We start from the raw sequence: 10,046 nt of genomic DNA, 5'->3' as shown, positions 1-10,046 counted from the left end.
TATATATATATATATATATATTTAGGATATATTTTTAATAAAAACTATGTAACATCCATTAGTTTTAGGAGCTAAATAACACATTTTAATTAATTAAAAACAAAATATAAAATATGCTAAGTTAAATAACATAAAAATTGAATTTGCAATAAAATAATAATTTGAGCATCGCAACTTACTATTTTCCTTTTAAAAAATAAACACAAGTTAAATGGCGATATCGAATTCGACATATGCGAACTTCGCCACTTTTTATTCTTGATTTTAATAACTGGCCCAACAAGCCCATATTTTCAAGAGGCCTGGTTCTAAAAGTGTCGTTTTTGTTTGCAAATTCTTAGGGATAAATTAATAAACTAGTCAATAATTAAACGGAAAATTTTAACATAATAGCCACTAAAAATAGCTTAATTACTCTTCATAACTATAGTTTGATAATTACAATTAATAGCTACATGTTATAGGGAGGCGAGAGAGAGCAAAAAGTGAGAGAGAGGTGAATTGCATATATATTGGTTAGATAATTGTATATTATACATATGTATGAGGTGAATTTATATATATATTGGTTAAATAATTATATATGAAATAATATATCAACGTTTATATTACTATATGCGTTTTAAAATATTTATGTAATTATAAACGTATAAGAAACAAATCATAATTATAGCTATGTAATTTCTGTTTCTTTGCCGATATAAAAAAAAACAAGTGAAATTACTACTAACATATATCCATTGAAAAAAAAACCCTAGAAAATCAAATCGAATGTTGCAATTGGGTAGAAAGGAAGAATAATGGAGAATTACCAGAGAATTTGTCTTGTAAGAAGAAACAGAAGACGAAAGCAAAGGCTAATTTCATTTAATTAATACTAAATTACTATTAGATATAATGTATTAACATCATTAAAGATAATAATTTCATTTAATATATATATATATCACGCATATCAGATTGGTGTATCATGTATAAAATGTATCTCACGTATCAAATTAATATATCTGGCACATCAGATTGGTGTATCATGTATAAAATGTATGTCACACATCAAATTAGTGTATCTCGTACATCAGATTAGTAGTGAATAAAACAAACATTAAGAACCTCGAAAATCGATTTCACCTCTCCTTTTTAGTAGTGAAAGTCCACTACCATATTGATTTTGAATATATAACAAATACGAATTCTTATTTTGAGACAAATCGAGTAGTTTTTTTTAATTAAATTAATCTTAAATGTAACGTCAATGAGCTTTTTAAATTAAGAAGATTAGATAAATGTAAGTGGATAAAGAACAAAAACATATATACCCAAAAGGGTTTGTATACCTCATTTTAAAGTATAGAATTAATCGACAATGACACATTTTTGTCAAATCACTTTTTTTTTCTAAGATTCAGTGCATAGCGAAGATTTAAACTTTATAAATTTTAAATCTTTTATTAATTTTATATCTCAATTTACTCAAAGTTATAATTTTGTATATATCATGCTTGATGAATTGTGAAATAAAATTTTAAAATTTATATAGAAATTATTGAGTTTATTCAAATGCATATACAATATTGTAGGAAATTTCATTAATAACTTGATGCTTTATTCGTTCTCTTTTTCCTATTTATTTATTTCCACTATTAAAAGTTTTTTCAATTTCCCTTAAAAATTATATTACTACCTTCTATAAAAATAAGAAAAGAAAAAAAAAGGTTTTTGTGTTTGGTATAACAATAAACATATGAATATAAATTATTTTTCCTTTATAACTATCTCGATTCTTAATATCGCCTTTCAATTCATAATAATTAGACATCGTAAAATTAATTTATTTTTGACCTCTATAATTTAAAAATAATTATTGTTATAAATTTTCACATATCTATTTTATCGTCAAACATTAGTATCAACTATAAAATATCCTGGTTTTCATACTTGGATCCCAAACTAATGAGTAAGTGTGAATTTATCCTCATAAAATTATGTATTTTTTGAATATCAATTTGTCTCATAAAATATCCTGGTTTTCATACTTTGACAGGTTTTTGAGATCCTTTCAATGACCTACGTCAAATGAATTATTCGATTCGATCATTTATGTAAAGCTCGCAATAACAATGAAATCATAGAAAATATACATAAAAGACGATATTTTTCTATTATATTAATATTTTCTATTTTATTAGATTAATTCCTTTTAAAAGATTTTTTTCCTCTTCTTTAATAATTATTGTCTATGGCCTATGAAAGCATAATAATTAAGGATAAAGCACAAAATAAACATAAAAAACATGATGGCCATAAGAATATACTCATCAATCATCATCATTAACTGATCCACTAATATCAATCAACTAATTAATCCTATTTTATATACTCAGATGTTTCATATATAATCACTCTAATATTTTAACCACTTAGTCATTAATTTTTATTTTTTTTTGGGGGGAGGGTCATATATATAAAATCACATATTAAATATTCTAATTCTTTAAAATACATTGTTAAAAAGAATAATCATAACAATAATAGTAACAACACCTATAAGACTAATAATTCTTTTTTTTTCTTCAAAAGTTTCATTTTTTAAGTCTTAATAGTTAGGTCTGACCTCAATCTATATGGATATAAATTTTTTTTATCTTAATCTAAATTACATCATAAAGTTTGGTCTCAATACAACTAACATATTATATATTAATAAAAACTTATACACTAGAGTATAAGACCAACAACTTGATTGTTAAAGCTAAAGCCAAATACTGCTATTTAAAAAAAAAAATCAATTGAAAAATACTAAATTGCAATTTTTTACGTATTAATATGATTAAAAGATACATTTTATAATGTTAGTCGAAATTTCTATAATTTAACTGTAAAAATAAAAATTATGACAAATAATATCGGACGGAGGGAATAGTAGTTATTATTATTTCCTCCTATTTTAACTAAAATTATCAATGTCAATTGGGAGTAGTTGACAAATATTTGCCACTATTATAGTAGCACCAACTTCAACACAACAAACACACAATTCCAAATTCTAAAGAATAACAAGTTGAAAATATTGACTTGTTAGTTAATTTTGAAAAACAGTTTAGATACGTATTCGTTGCTATTATGATAAACGAAAAGAAAGAAATAGGGATTAGAATTTTACGGTCTTTACTTATCTCTAATAAAGTTATTTCGCTTTCTTTAATAGAGCTTCAAAGAAGTTAGAAAATGATAAAATCTTGAATTTTAAATTCAAACGCAAAAAAAACATTGCTCGTGTTTTGGTGTTAACATCTTTATCTGTATTTTGTATATAATAGATGTGACTACTCAAGTACTTATGATTCTCATCAAAACTCTTTTGTACAAATATGTAATATAGTGGATATATCCCGTCTTCGCATTGTAATAATAAGTTAAGATTTATTTCCTTTTTCGTTTAATATATATGTACATATATATTAGAGTCTGGTCTAAGTCTTTCATCATAATAGATCTTTCGAAAGCAAAAACGACTAAGATTACGTAAATGTGATGGTTTCATTATCAATATGTAGCTAATATTGATAGAGAATAGGGTGAGAAGAAGAAAAGGGAAAATATCTATTAAAAGGGAGAGTTCAATTTATAATACTTTTACATTATCATATCAAATTAATTATGGATGCTTATTCATAATAAGTAAAAGTAGTAACTTCAAAATTAAGAGGACAACGTGCAAATTAAATTATATTTGATAGTATAAAAATTATTTACTTTATTAATCAATATATATAAACAAAAAGAGAGCTTTTTTCCCCTTTTATGTTTGTTTAAATTTATAAAAGAGAAGTACTATAATGAAAATAAAGTGCTTGTTTCAAAATTAATTTAATTTAAAAAGGGAATAAAGAGTTTGTTCAAATGAATGAGTAAATATGAAACTAGTGGAACCCATGGTTACTATCTAATGACCAATAATGAAATTGCCCCTTTTGATATATTTCTTAGTATTTTTTTTATTCGATATTCGGTACAGCAAATTTCACGTTTAGAGATAAAAGCTCGCTCTAATATATGAGATTTCGTATTTAAGGAGATTCAAATTTGAGACCTTTTAGTTAACGATAAAAGAATACTTACCAGTCCATCACAATATTTGTTAGTATATTTCTAGTCCTATTATTCCTAATAAAAAATAAATGTTTTTAAAGTATTTTTATGTCACTATCGAAGAATATGGTGCAGAGGATAACAAGTTGTTCCAACCTTCATTAGAAATTTCGTATTTGAGCTCTACATGTAAAAAAAAGATTTTTAGTTAAAAATATTTTTTTTCCAAATATAGCCCTACAAAATGTGAATTTTGAATAATCGACTCCAATTCTCGTAATAAAGAAATCCAAAAAGAAAAGTACTTTCATGTCCATGTTGACAAGACAATAAGGGGAGAGTTTACATCTTATGGATGACAAAATGTGTCTATGTACTTTGAAATTATTAGTTTTTCATCCGTTTCAAATTATTTATTATATTTCATTTTATGAAATTGCAATTTAAGTTATTTAGATATCAAATATGAAATGAAAAATCAAAAGACAAAAATTATTGTGCGACTTGTAAAAAATCAAAGTCATCGATCTTGAGAATCTAAAGTTTGTCTTCTAATATTCAATTTTCGATTATTATTTTTATCATGCCATAAATTGATATCTCGATTAATTAGAAGTTTCAATTTTAATTTTTAAATATGAAACAACTTTTATTTATAGACTTGTACCAAATAATAAATAAATAAATAAATAATCTATTAATTATTAGATTTATAACTTATTGTTGGTAAATTATTAGTTCAGTATTACGGTCTCAAATACATAAGCTTATTACAATCCAATTTTTTTTTTATTAGACTAATAAGTTGTATGGTCCCATCGTTGGAGTTACACGATAACATTCATGCAAATTTCTTTATCCGAAAATTATATTTTTTCATCTCAATTTATATGATACATTATTTTTTAATCGTTCAAATATTTAAGGTTTGTTTTAGACAAGTAACAGTATTACATTAGTTGCTATATTAGGTCAAAATTAACTTTTATGTTTGTAACTTAGTAGATGTCGATTTGATTTCTTTATATAAATTTTTCATTAATTTTTTAATCGTTCTAATAAAAAAAGAATTTAAAGCAGTCACTCATTGAACCCTTTTTTATTAGACTCTATGTATAACAATAGTTTAATCGGATAATGCACAGATACCTGCTCAATCTATGTCTAAAATTTCAAAGACACATTTATACTATACTAAGGTCCTATTATCTCCTGAACTTATTTTATTAATAATTTTCTATCTCTTTTCGATCTACGTGGTACTATCTTGTGAGTTAAACGCTGGTTGACTTTTTTTTTCAAGTTAGTATCAAAATTCAGAGATAATAAGACCTTAGTATAGTATAAATGTGTCTCTAAAAATTCGAATATAAATTGAAAGGATAGTCGTAAATTTTTCCACAACCTAACAAAGATGTGACAAATAAGATTCAAAATTTGCACTTAAAGATTTATCACTATGTATAGTCGTCGTTGACGAGACTTCCCAATTTTATTTTATTTTTTAAATAAATTCAAGTTTAGGATAAAACAAAAATGATTCAATCAAATTGGAGATAGTGGATATCCTTTTAATTGAACAATTGAATAAATCTATATTGCAAATTTTCAACAACAACCAAAAAAAAAAAAATTAGTTTACTTGGCTAAAATTTCTCAATAATTTACTAATATGTTTTGTTTTATTAGCACCACTCTAAAAAATGAAAATAAAAATAAAGTTTGAGCCCTCTTATGTCGATTCTTCGTTGTTAACGGTCTATCCTGAATCATACGGACATGCTCCATAATATTTTTAAGCAACTCTGTATCTAAAGGATTCATCTTAGCCGAATAAACTAACGGATCGGCGATCTAGCTGTTATACAAAACCTCAAGTGGAGATATTATGAAAATAGAAAAAATTCTTTTTTGAAAATGTTTCTCAAAAATGAGTTTTGCAATGCATGAATTTAAATTTTCTCGAGTCTCAATATGGATAACAAATATCAAAAGTGAAAAACAAAAGCTAAAGAAAAAAGACAATTAACCCTTTTGATAGCATAACCATTAAAAAATATGGTGCAATGAAGAGATCTGTTTCTTGTTTACTCAAAAATCTCAAAATTAAATTTTATATTAAAAATTTTTTTAATAGAAAATGCTACCCCCGAAATATACCATATCCTTGTTAGGAAGTGCTAGTATAAGTTACTAATTCAAATAATGATTATTATATTAAAAGAATATATGAAGCTCTAAAACAATTAATTTTGATGTAAAAAGGGGTGAAATTAAAGTATTGTAACAATTTGATATTTATATTATTATATATACATATAATATATACTAAATGAAAACAGACAGGCATTGACTTGACTTTGTTGATTGAAGACTTCATTCATTATCTTTATTTATCAACATTTTGACTCACTCAAGCACCAAGGAATATGGTGGGGTTATTAAATAAAGATCGAGTCAAAATTTAAAGCGTAAAGCTAAGTTAAGAAGTAATTATATTATTTTTTAGTTTTAAATTAATGATAGAAAAATATTATAAATACGAGTTCGTAAGTAAAATATAAAGTATGGAACGAATTTTGTCTATGAATTTTATTTTCCTAGTATCATTTAATACATAAAAGAAAAGTAGCATATTGAATAACAAATTCTAAACAATTTAGACTTTCTATTTCTATTCCAATTTAGAAGTATTATTTCAACAAATACTAAACAAACGAAATAAATCTTGAACCTAATTTAACGAAAAATTAATTTATATGTGAAAGTTTTCTTGTATTGCGACTAATTGAGATATTCAACAAAATGTTTAAATAAAGTTTTTTTTAAAAAAAAAACATTACAAAACATTTTGACCCACTCTATATACTATTCATATTTAATAGTTTAGCTAAGATTGCAAAAAAAAAAAGTATTTTCAACATTGTTAAAATTCAACCACTTGACTTTGCCAAAGAATGGGTAAATAATCGAATAATTTAATATGATAATGATCAAGTGGTTAATAGGATTAATTATGTTTAATTCCCTTAAGTCATCGATAGAATATTGAAACGTTAAAAGAGCTATTTGAGATAGTTTATTTTTATTCATTTATTTTTCTTGAGATATTTAATATTCATATTAAAATCGCGATTAATTTTATTATTACACTAAAATTCGGTGAAATTATTGTTTTAGTCCTTAGAAGTTTTTAAATTTGCACACATGGTTCTATAACTTTAACTAATGTATTTATATATTTTTTTAAAAAATCAACAAGTGACATGTGCATAAAATTAGGTTATTTTGATAATCGTCTTTAAATTTATATTATAAGCTTATTAAGCATTTATTTTTCGTATGTGATTTATTTCGAGACAAATATTATTCAATAAATGGTTGGATCGAAACTGAAATATTATTAATCATCTCTTATTGGATTGAGATAATCTCATTTAAAATTTACCATGTTTAATACTAACTAATGAACCCTACTTTACACTAATTATTTCTCATTTTTATTTTATGTAATTTGTGTCAAGTGTACAGAGAAAAAAGTTTTAAGAGATTTTGCATATAAAGGCAATCTTTTTATAAGCTATATTTAATTATATAATTAGATCTTCACAAAAAGCTTTAAGCTGGACAAATATTATATAAAAAATTATGTAAATTTGGAAATCTTTATAAAAAACAGTCTAATGCATAAAACATTATATAATATGTTAATAGGATCGAGGAAATTAAAGGATCGTGTTTTTCAATTGTGTCAACAGTTATTTTAATGTAAATATTATATTACTTCGTGATTTTTATAGATCACGTAAAAATAACTATCTATAAATTACACGAAAATAACTTTATCGTTATTGTACGATTTTGTGGTATCTTTTAAAATATTTAAATACAAAGATACTGAAAATTTTTAAAAGTAATTTTCCAGTGTTCATGCAGCCACGTTGCTAAACAACTCATTTTGTTGCCACTTGAAATTAAAGTGATTTGTTTGCATTAAATATTTTAATTGGTTTAATAACTTAGTCATCACGCTGAATAATTTTAAACCTCATTTTGATTCCCTGACATTTTCTTTTTTTGATTCCAAAATATAATTTTTTTTTTTAAAATAAGTTTTTTAAATTGGAGAAACATAACTTTCTTTAATAAAAAAAATTAAGGGAAACCAGTTTTATAAGTAATACTTCCTCCGTTTCTTTTTATATGTCATATTATGAAAAATAGTTAATTTATAATATTTATTTTTCATAAAATTAATACATAAATTATAATATATTTTTTACTTTTTCCTTTATGAGTTATTGATCTTAAAAATATACGTTTGACCAATATAGAAAAACTAAGAAAATAATTCATGTTCATTAGTAAAATTAATTAATCAAAATAAATTAGTTCATATTTATTTATTGAAAAATTGACTTCAAAAAAAATTAAACAAGAATATAATATCAAACTTACTTAATTTCTTAATGCATCTGAAATAAAAAATAAAAAATGGTGACATATAAATAGATACGAAGGAAGTCTTCAAAGTTTATTGTCTCCTTTCCACCTATCCAACGCAATGGCGTAGGCAAATGTATGTCAGTGTGTCCAATTGGACACTCTTCGTCCGAAAAAAATACGATATATACAAGTAAAATGATAGACGAAGTGATCAAATAACATATTTTGGACATTCTTAACATAATAGGTTGTTATAGCCTAGTGATTTAATGTCTTGAATGTGGGTTTAAACATCTTTAATGAGTCAGTGCTAACGTGTTCAAATCTCACTTGCAATAATTTTTTCTCCTTTTGTTGTTTAATTTTTGGACCCTCTTCAAAAAAAAATTCTGACTCCGCCACTGATCCAACGTGCTCAACAATGCACTAATTGACCATCTCATACTCCCACCACGCCACCCCGAAACCTGAGTACACTCCACCCATTCTACTCTCGTAATATTCACTTATAGATTATATATAAATATTCTTGAAATAATATTACTACGGCTCCGAATTTTACTAAGCCATTGATCCTAAATCAAACACTGAGAATAACGTGGTCTTTTTTTTTCTTAAAAAAAAAAAACAACAACGTGGTCCAACAATTTTTTTTATTTATATACTCTTTCTCCACATTAGAATGTTTATATCTTTTTTTTCTTTTCCTTTTCAAATGAAAGGGAATCCACATTTTTTATGTTTATATTGATATATTTAACATGAAAAATCATCTATTTTCCACCAAAGTCCTTAATTTATTGCAATCCTATATTTTACTTTTGAGGAAAAGGACAAAATTAAAGGTCACATTTTCCATAGAATAATTTTGGTGTGGTTGCAAAATATTTCTTATAAAGTATAGTATTCTTAGTACTTTGATCTATAATATCATTCAATCATGAATATGCCAAACAAACAATTATTTCCCTCACATATACAAAAATCATATGCATATATTTTAGATTTATATTAAGGAGGCTTGTTGAATAAGAAGTTTATAATGTCAAATTCAAAATGTCATAATGTTGAAATTTTATTGGACATAGTTTTGAAATATTGCATCGATCGCGATTTTAACATTTAATATCAAATCACAAGAGGGACAACCGTTACATGATATATGTATATAATCTATATTGGAATTTTAAGGAGGTTTGTATAATAAGGAGTCGTTTAATTGGAGGAATTAAATAGTGAATTATCTCAATATATATGTTAGGTAAAATTTATCGTTGTTTAATTGAGAATATAACTAACAAAATTCGGATAATTTATATCACAATCATGAAATTGACTATTTTTTTTAAAAATGTGGATAGAGTTAATTAAGATTATCATATTGGTTATCTGATTTTAAATAACATAAACCACTAAATCGTAAAAGTCACTACTAGAAAAACTAAAAAGGACTTTTCCAGTGTGAATGCGTGAAAATATTGTATTACAGAAGGTTGATTCTTTCAGTCATT

The sequence above is a fragment of the Solanum pennellii genome, chromosome 11 (genome assembly GCF_001406875.1).
Source record: "Solanum pennellii chromosome 11, SPENNV200".
NCBI classification, from domain to species: domain Eukaryota; kingdom Viridiplantae; phylum Streptophyta; class Magnoliopsida; order Solanales; family Solanaceae; genus Solanum; species Solanum pennellii.
Note: the sequence above shows the minus strand (reverse complement) of the source record.